Below are 16,078 nucleotides of genomic sequence, written 5' to 3'. Positions count from 1 at the left end.
ATATTGCATTAACTCCTCTCTGACTGCTTTCATAAGACTTGAGTGAATTGATAGTCCAGAAGAGGTGGACCTCTTTATCTGCCAGTTGTGCAACTTTGTATTCCAGAGTTTTGATGATCATGGATTGCAATGTATTCTTATGGTTGCAATCCGTGAAGAAAGCACTTGCTCCTTCTGTGCCTATGTTCAGACAGGGTGTTCCTTCTTCAGTAGCCATAGGTGCGGTAAGGTCACAGACACTGATAAGTGTGCTCTACTCAAAATTGTGTAGGTCCAATCGTGAACAAATGGCATAGAAAAAAAGAGAAAGGGGTGGCACTGCTATGTGTAACGTGAAATAGCACCGAGCACTGGAACATTCCGTCAATGCAAAAGCTCAAGATCGTGGTGCTCTGCCCAAAACTTTAGAGTCTCAATGAATATAGCACGTGAGGATGAAAATATAAAGAGAGGGGCGGCACTCACCACTGCTGAATAAAAAACTGTCCTTTATTCTTCACTTAATAAGGCGTAACAACAGGAGCATGACATGTGGGCTTTACGAATCCAAGGACGGCTACGGCCCTTTCGCGCTAACTTGCGCTTTGTCTGGCCTTTGACTTCACTGCGTTAGCGTGCGTCAGTATTTATTGGCACAGCGCTTAGTTGTCCTAGCAACATAGACGCTTGTCCAATAATCCAGGATACATAAAACCAATAATTGCCACAACAGGTTAACACCCCAGTATCCAAGTAAACCAACTTGGTCCGCAAAATCCATAAATCGCCCCCCGGTCGCCCCATTGTTGCGGGCATTGGTTCTGTTGCTGAGTCCCTATCTAAATATATAGACTGGCTATTAAGACCCCTCCTTTCTAGTGCTCCTACATACCTTAGCGACACCGATGATTTCCTCCGCGCCATCAGTGCATTTGAGTGGCAGGAGGTATTTAACCTGGTTTCGCTAGATGTGGAGAGCCTACACGTACACCCCACACTGCTGGGGTGGAGGCGGTTTGCAAGATCTTAAACAAAACTGAGAAAAGTGTCACTTACCTAAAATTTGTCAGAGAAGCACTTATGTTTATCCTCACTAATGACACCTTCAAATTTTGTGAACAGTGGTACAGGCAAAAAGTTGGTACAGCGATGGGTACCCCTGTATCCTGTACATATGCCAATCTATTTTTGGCGGTGTTTGAGGATAAATATGTGTTTTCAGTAGACAACCCATTTGTACAGGATATTCAACTCTTTCTACGGTATGTCGACGATGTCTTCATTATATGGTCAGGCACTGGAATGCAGCAATGTAGGGACTTCGTGGCCTATTTAGACAATAATGATATGAACATGAGGTTCTCTTTGAATTTCGGAGGGACCTCCCTTGAATTCTTAGATGTGTTAACATCTGCCCAGGAAGGCAATTTGCAAACCACTGTCTATCGAAAATCGACTGCCACCAATTTCCTACTGCATTTTAATAGCTTTCACCACAATAGACCAACAATAGCCTTTAGAAGGTGTCATACCGTTAAAGATAAACTAGTCAGGAGCAGAATACGTCCCAGAGTAGTGAGTAATTGGTTGACAACAAATAGACCTACAGGTAACCACAAATGTGGACATTGCTCTTTATGCAGTTTTAATAGCCAACTCAAATACCTCACCTTTGAGGGAGTCTCCCATATGGTCACGCAATTCATTACGTGCAGAAGTAGCTATGTCGTGTATTTGGTCGAATGTATATGTGGAGCCTTTCATATAGGCAAGACTATACGTTCCCCTATTTGAAAGTTTCAGAGAGCATTAAAACTCCTTGAGAACTGGGATGGGCTGCACGAGGTTGACAACAGTTCATGTTGTACAGTTCCATAATCAGTCACAAAAGTAAGAAATACAGTCTTACTAGCCTCTGGACCCGTCCTAAGGAACAACAGTACCTCTGGAAGTCAGGGCCGCCATCAGGGGGGTAAAGCCGATACCCCAGTAAGGGGCCCGGACCCCGGGGGGGCCAGGCTGGTCCCGAGCCATATATTTTTTTTTGTGCCAGTGTGTTAACTTTGCGTTTTTAAGTGCCGCCCAGCTCATTAATATTCACTTTGCTGGGCGTCTTCTGCTGTCCCCGACGCTCCGAGATCCCGCGCATGCCCAATAGAAAGCTATGGGCATCGGCCTCACTTGCAGCTTCTGGGCATGCGTGGGATACCTTGCCCGGCACTCCCAGTGGCCACAATGATACAGCGCCTGCGTACCATAAACATCGCTGAGGCGGCTTCAGCTGCGCCTGCGCTGGCTTTGTGATCACAGCCACTACATGTCTTGCTGCAGATATGTGTGAAAAAGCGCCTGCGTCGGGGACAGCAGAAGCCGCTCAGCGAAGTGAATATTGATGAGCTTGGCGGCGCTTGAAAACGGCAGTTGGGGTGCTGCTGGGCACAAGTGGAGCTGAAACGCCGCCCCTTGGGCGCAAAGGAGGGCGATTCTATCAGGTTAGCAAACATGATTTTGCTGTATTTATAAGGTGGTCAGGGGGTATACTTATATGTTTTTAATACACATTAGAAGACCTATGCCTGCATATATATATATATAGCTAAAAATGCTTATTGGGCCTGATGTAGCCAGCCAGTCGCAGGGGGAAAACGTGAGGCGCACGGTAGACCGATGAGGGGTCAAATGGTATAACACACAGTTCATCAGTTTACTCACGGTTAGCAGATAGCCTCCCTGGGCTGGCAGCACAGTGTTGAGGTGGACAGCACGAAATCCTCCGGGGCATGCTCTGTGGTAAGAAGCATCAGCCAAGATGGTGGTTGAGGTGCCCTTGATGTTAAGGTGTGCTTGTTGCGGCTGAGTCCTTTGATGGTTTTTGTTGTGACGCCAGTACCGTTAATGGTGGTACAACCATAGGTAGTAATAAGGAGGTAGACAGTGGTAAGATGCAAGTCACAACCTTTACTTTAGAGGTTTTTCAGTTGCAGTAGTACAATTATGCAGTCTTTAGATGATACAGAGATAATTCTGCAAATCCACTGTTTAAGGCTTGTCAGGTCAGGTTGGGTTGGGTGTAACTGGTTCCTTTAGATGCCTTGGATCCTATTCCTTGACTTTCCCTACAAGGTGAATATTTTTAGACAGGAAAACTCAACTGTCCCTTAGAAGGTTGGTGTGGCTACCTGAAGCTAAAAACCTCCACCATGCAAAGGTGTCTGTGGCCCTAAATAATGGCTCTTATCACCGATGAATTCCTAGGAATGCTTGTTTCTTTTCCAGGGAGGCAAACTCTTCTCCTACTGGTCAGGGATGCAAGTCTATAGTCCAGCTACAGAAGGAAAACGCTCTTCTGCGCCTAAATATCTGAGTAAACACCTTCTAGCGAAGTTGGCTCCACTCACTAATCTGTGTTGCGAAGTCTTCACTCTATCTTTCCTCCCACTAACTTGATCTGACTACCTCAGATCTGCTCACTTCTGAACTACACCCTGGTTTCAACTCCTCTCAACTCCCCCCTGGTCTCAACTGACTAACTAGGCCTGACCTGAGTTTATATAAGACCTAAGTTTATCCCCATCTAGTGGCGGGATGTATAAATTGCACCTAATAGGCCTGACAACCTAGTGCTTATAATAAAGTGAAAAGTGCTTTTAAGCAGTGCCTACACACACGTAGTGGGACGCTGCACTGACAGTGTCCCTTTAAAGTTAAAGTTACTGTCTGCAGGATACCGATGATGTCATACGCTCCAATTCACAAAATAGAATAAATCATCACTCAAAATAGAATTTAAGCAAATATCTTTATTTATTTAGTTGGGTAATTAAAGGCCGCAATGCTTATTACTTAACCAATTAATTATAATCTGGTTAATCCAATTTATTCTCAAATATAAATAAGTAAATATTTAAACCAATAAACCATATAACACTCAGTCCACTCAGAGAGTGACTTAACCCCCGTCAATAAGCAAAGCGACAAAATAAATAGGGAAGGGAGGGAGGGAACTTGAAAAATACTTACGTGAATGAGCCAAAATCGTTATTTTCTGTTCTTTTATAGGTTCTCAAACTGGCAGTTAAAGTGATCTCCAATCAAATTTGAAGATATCAGCGCAAGCACCCACAGCATCTGGGTTAACCCATTCTTCACATAGGTAAGTAAATAATATAATCAACATATTAACTGTAATGTTAGGTGCCATGTCATCATGGCTCACCACACTGAATTTATCAGTATGGTTCGCTCCATGATGTCATACGCTCCAATTCACAAAATAGAATAAATCATCACTCAAAATAGAATTTAAGCAAATATCTTTATTTATTTAGTTGGGTAATTAAAGGCCGCAATGCTTATTACTTAACCAATTAATTATAATCTGGTTAATCCAATTTATTCTCAAATATAAATAAGTAAATATTTAAACCAATAAACCATATAACACTCAGTCCACTCAGAGAGTGACTTAACCCCACAACGCCACATAAAAACAAGTGGCCCAATAAACATTGCAAGCCTTTAATAAAAACCATTATCAATTATGTTCTGCAAATCTGAAATGAATATATCACATCCAATATCAGAAAGCTGATCATCCTTTTCTTGGTAAAGTCCTCTAACGAATCCTTCTAATTCAACATGTCTGTAATTGCCATGACCAATTTCCTTCAAATAAATCTCCATTTTTTTATTAATTCTTTTCCTAATTGTTTCCAGAAAGGATAACTCAGAATTGAACCAAGAAAATTTTGGGATGATGTCAGAAAATACGAGTACAACACCATCAAGTAAGTAGCATATTTTACATAACAATTCTTTTAATTCATAAATTAACAAATGCGTTTTGATTTTTCCCAAATCAAACGAGCCAATATGTAAAATAAACAGGTCAGGTTTCGACATTTTTGAATATATAAGGCTGACATTCTTGAAGATATCAGAAATTTTAAGGTCAGCAAAGGAAAACCAGTTTATGGAAAATTCTGCTGAATAACCTAAATTAACAGTAGAATGTCTAAAAGCAGATCTTCTCTCAGCCAATTGAATCAGTTCATCACCAAAAATCCATACAACTTTTGAAGGTCCTATATCAATAATGGGGGATTTGAGATTTTATTGTCTGCAGCAATCTCGCTTAATCTTAGAGCAGCAAAGAAAGCTATAGAAAATGCTGCAGAAAATAAATTGGTTTCATATTCCGAAGAACAAACTAATACTAAATTACATATGACCTTTTGTAACAATTCAATAGATAAAGGGCTGGTCTTAACATTGTGGACTGACTTTCTTTTGATACCTTTAATCATTTGTTTAATGATAAAATTATTCAGAATAGAGCTTTCGCCTTTTAATTTAAAGAAAAAAGAAATGCCCGATAATTTTTTAGAAATAGAATCGGCTTGTAAACCGTTGTTGTAAAGATATATAATAAATTTGATAAAATTCCCTAAATTAAAATCAATGTAAGAAATTTTTTGAGATATGCAGAAAAGCTTCCAATCCAACCATGCGGCAGAATATGCTGCCCATGTATTCTTGGCTAATGAACCAAAAATAAGTTCATTAGTTAATCCTCTGATATCTCCCAAAGATGAGTTGGACAAGGAATTCCCATTCGGGAAGCTCGAGGTGTCATTAAGAAGAATTCCTTGAAGCGCTGTCGGGACAAATAATCAGCAATATAATTAGTTTTCCCAGAAATAAATCTAGCTTTTATCCAAATGTTAAATTTTAGACATTGAAAAACTATCTTACGCAATAATGAAGAAACTAACGGAGACTTTGAAGTTAAACAGTTTATGGAAAAAACTACTCCCATATTGTCCGACCTTAGCAGAATTCTCTTATTCTGAAACACTGAGGACCAAATTGTTAGAGAAACTAGAACTGGAAATAATTCTAGAAAAACCAAATTTTTTGAGTACTTGTTATTAGTAATCCAATTTAAAGGCCAACGTTCGGCAGACCAAAAGTTGTCAAAATAAGCACCATATCCAATAGCACCAGACGCATCTGTATAAAGAGACAAGGTGTCTGAGCCAACAAACTCTTCCTGCCAAATGGTGTGACCGTTAAATTCACATAAAAATTGCAACCAAACTGAAATGTCATCCTTTAGTTGTTTGGTGATGCGAATATGGGATCGAGGTGAGGACTTACCTGATGTGGCAGCATACAATCTTTTAGAAAAGACCCTTCCCATGGGAATCACACGAGAAATAAAATTAAGAGAACCTAAAAGAGACTGAAGTTGTTTAAGCGTAATTTTTTCTTTTCCGGATATGCGAGTTAATTGTTGAACAGTATTCTGGATTTTTTCCATTGGTATGCTAAATTCCATTGTTACTGTATTTATATCTATGCCCAAAAACTTGAGATTCGTAGTAGGATAGACAGTTTTATCTACAGCTAATGGAATGCAGAAATATTTAGCTATACCAATGAATCTATTCAGAAGATTCATACAATCATCCGAATCTACACGACCTATAAATAAAAAGTCATCGAGATAATGTAGTAAAAATCCACTACCTGAGTGAATATCCATAACCCAGTGTAGAAAAGTTGAAAACGCCTCAAAATAAAAGCAAGATAGGGTGAATCCCATGGGAAGGGCCATATCATAAAAGAATTTATCGAGAAAATAAAAACCCAAAGAATTATAACCGATGGGGTTTATAGGTAGTAGTCTGAAAGCAGATTTAATGTCAGCTTTGGCAAGAAGAGAATTGCGGCCTGCTTTTTGTAAAAAAGACAAAGCTTGATCAAATGAGGAGTATTTCACACTGGCTTTATTTTTTTCCATCTCATCGTTAAGGAACTGAATTTAGGATAAGATAAATTGTGAATAAGACGAAAAGAATTTGGTTCTTTTTTAGGAACTAAAGCTAAAGGAGATATACGAAAATTCAAGAAGGGGGGAGAATCAAAGGGACCAGCAATCCTACCTGCCAAAATTTCAGATTCAATTTTTTCTTTAACAATGTCAATATTTTGTTTTACAGATAACGCATTTTCAACTAGAATGCAACCTGGACCCACAAATTCAGGTATGAAAAACCCATTGGTAAAACTGTCAATTAATAAATTAGCCATCTGAATGTTTGGGTAATGACCTAGCCACTGAATTATTATTGGCAAATTCAGCGGAGTCACCTTGTTTAAACGATTGAATTTCCTTGTTAGAAATTGGGAAGTGAATACCTTGTTTTTTAAAACATTTTGAGGCTGAATGAGAACCGGCACAGAAAGAACACTCGTGTCGGTATTTGCAATTATGTTGCCATCTGCAATGCGACTCGTTAAATGCGAAACAGATACCTTTTTTGACGTTAATGAAATTGGGTTGACGAAAAAGATTGTTTTTGTTAGGGAGCATTAAATTCAACCAAAGCCCGACATCTTTACTACCCCAATTTAGATTCGGATATACTGCAAGTTTCTGACGAAAGGATTCGTCATACAGACACCAACCCATTCCGCCAAAATTTCTATATGCCTCCAAAATAGTATCTACATGGTAAAATAAACCAGTACAAAGACTAGGAAATTTTTCACCCAAAACTGCTGCGTATATATTAAATGCTTGCAGCCAGTTAAAAAAGGATTTCTGGTGTAATTTTCTATTTTCTTCAGAATCTGATTTTTTGTCTTTCAATAATTCACTTTTTAAATTCTCACTAGATGAAGGAAGAAGAGAAAAAATTTCAACATATTCTTTTCTCCAAATTTTTTCTTTCACGCTCAAGGGTAAATGAAACCCTAATGGAGAAATTTGACACGCCAGAACTTCTTTAACAGATGTCTCTTTTATACCTGAGTTAAATTCAAGCTCAGGAATTACTGCCATTTCAGGGTTAATATTGGACATTTTAGGTACATTAGTGAACGGTTGAATGGTTGAATTAGCAGCAGTCAGACTATTAAGGGTATTAACTTGACTGACATCTGCTAATCCAGACCAAACATTTTTTGGTGATTCATCCTTTTTAGATAGGTAAAGTAAAAATTCATCAAACAACTGAATCTTCAATTTAGAAGAATCAATGTCAAGTGAATTAATCTCTTGATTAATAGTGCCCTGCGGTTTGCAGTCACTTAAAAAGTTATAATTCAGCTCACCAGAAGCAGATGATGTAGGAGGATGATCAACTGTTGAAGCAGGTGATGGCTCCTGAGTGACAGTTGAATGCTGTTGAAAATGACGCCGTTGAATTTTCCTGCTGGCTCGGCTTGAAGATAAGTTGGTTTTCTTGGTCTTAGAAGGAGGCGCATATTGTGAAGGGGAATATGCCCTCTTGTCTCTCCGCTGACGTTTTTTAATCGGCGAGCGGGTCTCAGGTTTTTCGCGCATGCGCAAAAAATTATCGCAGGGAGGATCGATCAGTTCGGCGCTCGCGCCAGGTACTGCGCAGCAGACGGGATTAGAAGATAAAAGAAGCTCTTCTTGCTGGTCCGGTCCTTGCTGTAAGCACTTCCTCAGCCATTCTTCTCCCCCTTGGCTTTCTGCTCTGAAAATAAGTTGTTTCAACAGATCTTCCATGACACAGATGAACGCAGGTCTGTCTCTTGAAAAATACTTACGTGAATGAGCCAAAATCGTTATTTTCTGTTCTTTTATAGGTTCTCAAACTGGCAGTTAAAGTGATCTCCAATCAAATTTGAAGATATCAGCGCAAGCACCCACAGCATCTGGGTTAACCCATTCTTCACATAGGTAAGTAAATAATATAATCAACATATTAACTGTAATGTTAGGTGCCATGTCATCATGGCTCACCACACTGAATTTATCAGTATGGTTCGCTCCATTACAGTTTATAAATGTATACTACTGTGAGCGGCAGGGAGGGGGATCTATGGATGACGGTACTGTTATAGGGAGGGGGATCTGTGGATGACACTGTTATGGGGGGGTCTGTGGATGACACTTATGGGGGGGGGATCTGTGGATGACACTGTTATGGGGGTCTGTGGATGACACTTATGGGGGGGATCTGTGGATGACACTGTTATGGAGGGGGATAAATGAAAACAATAAGAATTATATCAAACAAAAACATTCAAGTCATTCCTGTCATTCAATCCCAGAGGACGGAGTGCGGCGGCCTTCATGATCCACCTAGCCTCTCTCCTTGGGAGTGCGCGGTGCCTGCCGACCCCTAAGGGCATGCTCGGCTCCAGCTCAATCCCTACGAAGGTAAGGCAATGTGGATCGCCACTGTGTAAATCACAGACCTGTTCAATCTCAGCTCAGTCCCTGATGGGGTTCTGTTATATCTCCCTATATAACGGGCCAAATTGATATGTTCTAAATCCGAACACTGAAAAGGAAACGCTTATCAAATCTTAGTATTTCTATCAAGGAGACCCCTTTAATCAGTAATCTATTTTACACTTCAGTTGACGTTCTGGTTTGGAATGGCTATATAAGCAGGAAGATCCTTTCCAGCTGTTCAAGCTGAGCTTAAAGGGCTTTTGTCACCCCCCCCCCAAAAGTAATTTTTTGTTTTTGGGCTACTTAGAATCCTTATACTGCGATTTTTCACTATATAGGGCTCTTACCCTTTTTCGTTCAGTAGTTTCTTTAAAAACGTCACTTTTATAATATGTAAATTACCTCTCTACCAGCAAGTAGGGCGGTTACTTGCTGGTAGCAGCCGCATCCTGTTTTAAATAAAACGCCCCCTCCTCCTGTTGATTGACAGGGCCAGCGACCGCTCTCGTCCCCCAGCTGGCCCTGTCTGCATTCTAAATCTCGCGCCTGCGCCATACCGGTCTTCAGTCGGCGCAGGCGCACTGAGAGGAGGACGCTCGCTCGGCTGCTCCTTCCTCAATGCGCCTGCGCCGATGACGTCACATCTACACCTGGCGCAGGTGCACTGAGGAAGGAGCGGCCGAGCGAGCGTCCTCCTCTCAGTGCGCCTGCGCCGACTGAAGAACGGTACGGCGCAGGCGCGAGATTTAGAACGCAGACAGGGCCAGCCAGCGGACGAGAGCGCTCGCTGGCCCTGTCAATCAACAGGAGGAGGGGGCGTTTTTTTGAAAGCAGGATGCGGCTGCTACCAGCAAGTAACCGCCCTACTTGCTGGTAGAGAGGTCATTTACATATTATAAAAGTGACGTTTTTTAAAGAAACTACTGAACGAAAAAGGCTAAGAGCCCTATATAGTGAAAAATCGCAGTATAAGGATTTTAAGTAGCCCAAAAACGAAAAATGACTTTTGGGGGGTGACAGAAGCCCTTTAAGGTGGAGTTTATCCTGGGCAGAGACTTCCCGTATTTCTGGCAGTTGTAGGAGGGAGACAAGGTCTCAGATCAGACTGCAGAGTCTTCTGCTCAGCTACCTAAAGGGGAAAAAACAGAGGTCTTTCAGCCAAGCGTCCGTGAGGTGATGGCGGGTGGAGTCTTACTATCGGACAGTCTGAATTGTGACCAGACAAAAGTGGAACCAGAGAAGTTGCTAGGAAAGAGTCCTGAGCGTGGTGAGACCATGCTGGTTTCTGTTGAGACTGTGCAACATGGACTTAAAAAGTCTAATGAACAACAATGGGATAAATGAAAAGGTATCTGATGAAAGAGAGACAACTGTTATGTGGAAATAGTAATGTGATGTTACATACCATGTCTAACCTGCTGCCTTTGTTTCAGGAGAGACACAAAACCTGATCAGATAGAAGCAGTGTGTGAACTGGCAGGAAGCCAGCTGAGATGTCTCCCTCACAGGTGTCTGCGGGAGAGAAAGTCACTTCTTTATCTGAATTGTCAGTTACAAGAGGGAACTGTGGGAAAGCTAACCTCAGGGATCCTGTGATAACCCGTGAAAGAGGAAGCGGGATAGTGAAACCTGAGGTTGACAAAACTATTGAAAAATCTGAAGCAGATGTGGTTACTGAGGAAATGTCCAATGTGGGGATTAGCTCATGTGTGCCCCTCGAGGTCCGGGCTGATAATGACAAGAGTGGTACATGTGATATATGTGCTGTGACTGATAGCAGCTCAGAGAGTGAGGCGGCCATGTCGGTTTCCTTTGAAACTAATGTGGTTGCTAGTGGCAACCGGGAGTCAGTTGTACCTGACGAGATGAGTGTCAAGTCTGTGAGCTTGATGTGGGAGGAGAAAATATCTGGTGGTGACTGTATGCTGGAAGGGGGTACAGAACCAGTGGTGGATCATGGAGGGACCTCCTTGGAGGCCGCTGATAAGGTGACTGTGTGCAGCAGGTGTCAATGCTGAGAAGGGCCTGGATTCTCTCTTGTGTGATGATGAAGAGGTGTCTGATGCTGAACCCTACATGTCGGCTGGTGTCCTATGTACTGACACCTCAGATCCAGTTGAGTCAAGCAGTGATATACTGCAGGGTATGGAGGATCATACTGGGGTGAATGTAGCTCAAGATAATACATTTGAGTACCTGGATGGTAAAATCAGTAATGTCTGCACGCTGATGGATGTGCTGGTGTTCACTGGTAATGAGCCAGAGATATTTTTGGAAAATTCCTTACAGGTGTCAGTTGTCGGTAGTAACCTGGAGTATAACACCGCCAAGGAGGATGTCTATGGTAGAGAAGTGTGCTTAGTAGAAGTGTTGCCCCCTGCAGGTCGTGAATGGAATGTAGAAGCTGAGACCCCCGCAGAGCTCACTCATTCCCAGGTTGAGAGGGAAACCACGGGAGGGGATGGTAAGACTGGTCCTGTGGGCGCAGATGTAATGTGTCCCGGTCACTTTTACAAGTGATGCAGACCAGTCTGCCTGTGGTAACTAGTCTTGGGTGCGAATATTCAAATCGCGAATTTTAATCGCAAATATTGTCAATAATTTGAATATAGTGCTATATATTTGTATTCTCAAATATTCTAGATTTATTTTATTTTTTTCATCTGAACCCACGATCCCTCACTGCTTCTTGCTTGTTGGCCAATGAGAAGGCTGCAATGTCTTTGACTGAGCTTAGCAACATCCCTAGCAACCAATGGGAAAGTTGCCTCCCCCTTACTATATAAGAACCTCCCCAGCAGCCCTTATCTACAGTTTTTTGTAGTTCTGAGAGAGAGAGAACAGTGTCATTGCTGTGCTCTGTGCTTTACTGTGTCACTCATTACATTAGATAGTTAGTGTATGTATATATATATATATATATATATATATATATATATGTGTATATATATATCTATATACACACTCACCTAAAGAATTATTAGGGACACCATACTAGTACGGTGTTGGACCCCCTTTTGCCTTCAGAACTGCCTTAATTTCACGTGGCATTGATTCAACAAGGTGCTGATAACATTCTTTAGAAATGTTGGCCCATATTGATAGGATGGCATCTTGCAGTTGATGGAGATTTATGGGATGCACATCCAGGGCACGAAGCTCCCGTTCCACCACATCCCAGAGATGCTCTATTGGGTTGAGATCTGGTGACTGTGGGGCCATTTTAGTAAAGTGAACTAATTGTCATGTTCAAGAAACCAATTGGAAATGATTCGAGCTCTGTGACATGGTGCATTATCCTGCTGGAAGTAGCCATCAGAGGATGGGTACATGGTGGTCATGAAGGGATGGACATGGTCAGAAACAATGCTCAGGTAGCCCGTGGCATTTAAACGATGGCCAATTGGCACTAAGGGGCCTAAAGTGTGCCCCGAAAACATCGCCCACACCATTACACCACCACCAGCCTGCACAGTGGTAACAAGGCATGATGGATACATGTTCTCATTCTGTTTACGCCAAATTCGGACTCTACCATTTGAATGTCTCAACAGAAATCGAGACTCATCAGACCAGGCAACATTTTTCCAGTCTTCAACAGTCCAATTTTGGTGAGCTTGTGCAAATTGTAGCCTCTTTTTCCTATTTGTAGTGGAGATGAGTGGTACCCGGTGGGGTCTTCTGCTGTTGTAGCCCACCTTTCTTTCCCATTCTGACATTCAGTTTGGAGTTCAGGAGATTGTCTTGACCAGGACCACAACCCTACATGCATTGAAGCAACTGCCATGTGATTGGTTGACTAGATAATCGCATTAATGAGAAATAGAACAGGTGTTCCTAATAATTCTTTAGGTGAGTGTATATATTAACTAATACAGATAGTCAGTGTAGGTTAGATCGTGATACAGTGTAGCTGATAGGTTCCAGTGCAGGGTGTTAGGTAGTGTGATAGGAATTACTGTTTCTCTGCTGTCCATACATACATGCTACATACATAGTGCTGTGATGCCACAACAATACTTAGTGCACCAATCAGTAATATCTACTCAGACCTGATAAAATGTGTAGTTGCACCACAATATTTGCATCATTAGTGCCAATTTGCGCAATCGCAAATATGTTGGAGCACTCTATCTGCATATAAAGCTAATGTAATGTTCTGCCGTGCCAACCATTTTCTCCAGTCTCAGGAATCTCAGGATACGAGCATATTACATTTCCGATTTTTGCAATCAAGAAAAGATATAAAGATATATCGAATATACACGAAATATCGGAAATTCGAATATTGCCCCTGCTGCTCAGCACTAGTGGTAACAACAAAGATGAGGTTATGAAGAGTGATGTGTACATGTGATGGAGGCCCCAATATATGAGCTTGAATGAGATGACCCTCAGGTATCAGAGCTCAGGGCGAGTCATACTGAGTATAAAGAGCCTAGTGAAGATAAAGACTCAGCACTATCAGTGGAGTTAATTACTGAATGTCTGTCTGCAACTGCTGAAGTAGCACTTCCACAAGCCCTGGCTGATGAGCTGTGCAATAGTGATGGAGAGAGAACAGATGATGGACCTTCTAGAAAGGTCAGCAACCTCATGTGGAGGAGATGCTCATAGAAGGTGATATACATGGTATGCTTACTGCTGAGGTGACCCCCAGATGTTTCCAAAAGTAGGACCTTTGACCCTGGAGGGGGGGTTATGTAATGTGAAAAGTCCTACAGCCTTTATCAGGGGGGCAGAATATGTGGCAGTGGAGCTCCCAGAGGGCCATTAAAATGGTGTATCTCATGGGTGAGAACAACAAGAAAGGCTGGTAAAATAGTTTTTTCCCCACTGTCTGCAGCAGCTAGGCTGGTAATTAGCAGCCAGCTGAGGAGCTCAGGTAAAGGTGGGCTCAGCTCCTGAACCAGGGCTCCCAGTCTGGGGAAGGAGCAGGCTGCGCCAAGGCCTGTGGGAGCCGGGACCCTCTAACCCTGTGTAGGGTTGTGGTAGACTCAGATCCTGATAGAGAGGAAAATACTGTGTAGTCAGTGGCCAGACGGCCGAGGATTTATGTTTGGTCTGCTGTAAAAGGGACAATAAAGCTGGTCGCGGCCAGTGTGCACCCAAATCTGCAGTGTTGGAGTGGCTACTTGAGGTGTGCCAACCGTTTAAGAGGAGAAGACGGCGATCCTGGAGAGCTAAGTGACCCCGAGTTGTCACAATCTATATCTGTTACAGTAGCAGTCAATGTCGTATCGTGCTTCCAAGCAGATTCATTTCCCCCGTCAGAATTACATTACCTGTTGAAATAACAGGATGCAACCTAACTTGGGTACTAGGCATATTTGCAATCTTTCTTTTTCAGTTCTCCTTCTGACAGATGGCATAGTCGGTAACGTGGGCAGCGTGACTTTGTCCACCGACTATTTCTCCATAAATGTTTGCAGAAGGGGTAGCCGAGCACGAGTCCAAACTCATGAATGATTCTGAGGTTGATGGGCTTTCTTTGGCTGTCCCTGCAGTTGCACCTGACGAATCTTGTGTACTATCAAGGGTTTTTAGGGAAAATGGTGGTGCATAAATTTTCACGTAAGCCACGTTCTTTATAAGCAAAATATTTAAAGTGCTTAGAGCACAATCGATAATTGTCATGTTTTTGCCTGGAATACATGATTTTATTTTTCTCTACCCATTCATCTACGTTGGGAAAATGATCAGGAGCCTGCTCAATCCATTTGCGGATAATTCTCCGATCTTTGGGAAAAACATGCATTATGATATTTTTCCCTTTGTCCCTCCAGGTGTGGCTGCATCCCCTTTATAATGCATGAGACCATGTTCTCAATTCAGAAATTAGTTATCTATAACGGAAAAAAAAAAAAAAATCACTTTGTAAATAAAAAAATATACAGACGTGGACAAAATTGTTGGTACCCTTTGGTCAATGAAAGAAAAAGTCACAATGGTCACAGAAATAACTTTAATCTGACAAAAGTAATAATAAATTAAAATTCTATAAATGTTAACCAATAAAAATCAGACATTGTTTTTCAACCATGCTTCAACAGAATTATGTAAAAAAATAAACTCATGAAACAGGCATGGACAAAAATGATGGTACCCCTAACTTAATATTTTGTTGCGCAACCTTTTGAGGCAATCACTGCAATCAAACGCTTCCTGTAACTGTCAATGAGACATCTGCACCTCTCAGCAGGTATTTTGGCCCACTCCTCATGAGCAAACTGCTCCAGTTGTGTCCGGTTTGAAGGGTGCCTTTTCCAGACTGCATGTTTCAGCTCCTTCCAAAGATGCTCAATAGGATTGAGGTCAGGGCTCATAGAAGGCCACTTTAGAATAGTCCAATTTTTTCCTCTTAGCCATTCTTGGGTGTTTTTAGCGGTGTGTTTTGGGTCATTGTCCTGTTGCAAGACCCATGACCTGCGACTGAGACCAAGCTTTCTGACACTGGCTAGTACATTTCTCTCTAGAATTCCTTGATAGTCTTGAGATTTCATTGTACCCTGCACAGATTCAAGACACCCTGTGCCAGACGCAGCAAAGCAGCCCCAGAACATAACAGAGCCTCCTCCATGTTTCACAGTAGGGACAGTGTTCTTTTCTTGATATGCTTCATTTTTTCGTCTGTGAACATACAGCTGATGTGCCTTGGCAAAAACTTCGATTTTTGTCTCATCTGTCCACAGGACATTCTCCCAGAAGCTTTGTGGCTTGTCAACATGTAGTTTGGCATATTCCAGTCTTGCTTTTTTATGATTCGTTTTCAACAATGGTGTCCTCCTTGGTCGTCTCCCATGTAGTCCACTTTGGCTCAAACAACGACGGATGGTGCGATCTGACACTGATGTTCCTTGAGCATGAAGTTCACCTTGAATC

General features: G+C 42.0%; 1 long non-coding RNA gene across 1 annotated transcript; it reads left to right on the top strand.

The window, feature by feature from the left end:
• Positions 1–4,073: 4,073 nt before the first annotated feature.
• LOC122923864 lies at positions 4,074–8,661 on the top strand. Its single transcript, XR_006387336.1, has 4 exons — positions 4,074–4,132; positions 4,696–4,766; positions 6,984–7,028; positions 8,602–8,661. It is a non-coding gene; the product is annotated as an uncharacterized LOC122923864 (long non-coding RNA).
• Positions 8,662–16,078: the final 7,417 nt, after the last annotated feature.

This window comes from Bufo gargarizans, unplaced genomic scaffold (assembly GCF_014858855.1).
Source record: "Bufo gargarizans isolate SCDJY-AF-19 unplaced genomic scaffold, ASM1485885v1 original_scaffold_2016_pilon, whole genome shotgun sequence".
Taxonomy (NCBI): Eukaryota; Metazoa; Chordata; class Amphibia; order Anura; family Bufonidae; genus Bufo; species Bufo gargarizans.
The sequence above is the reverse complement of the archived record's forward strand: the minus strand, read 5'-3'. Positions and strand labels throughout refer to the sequence as shown.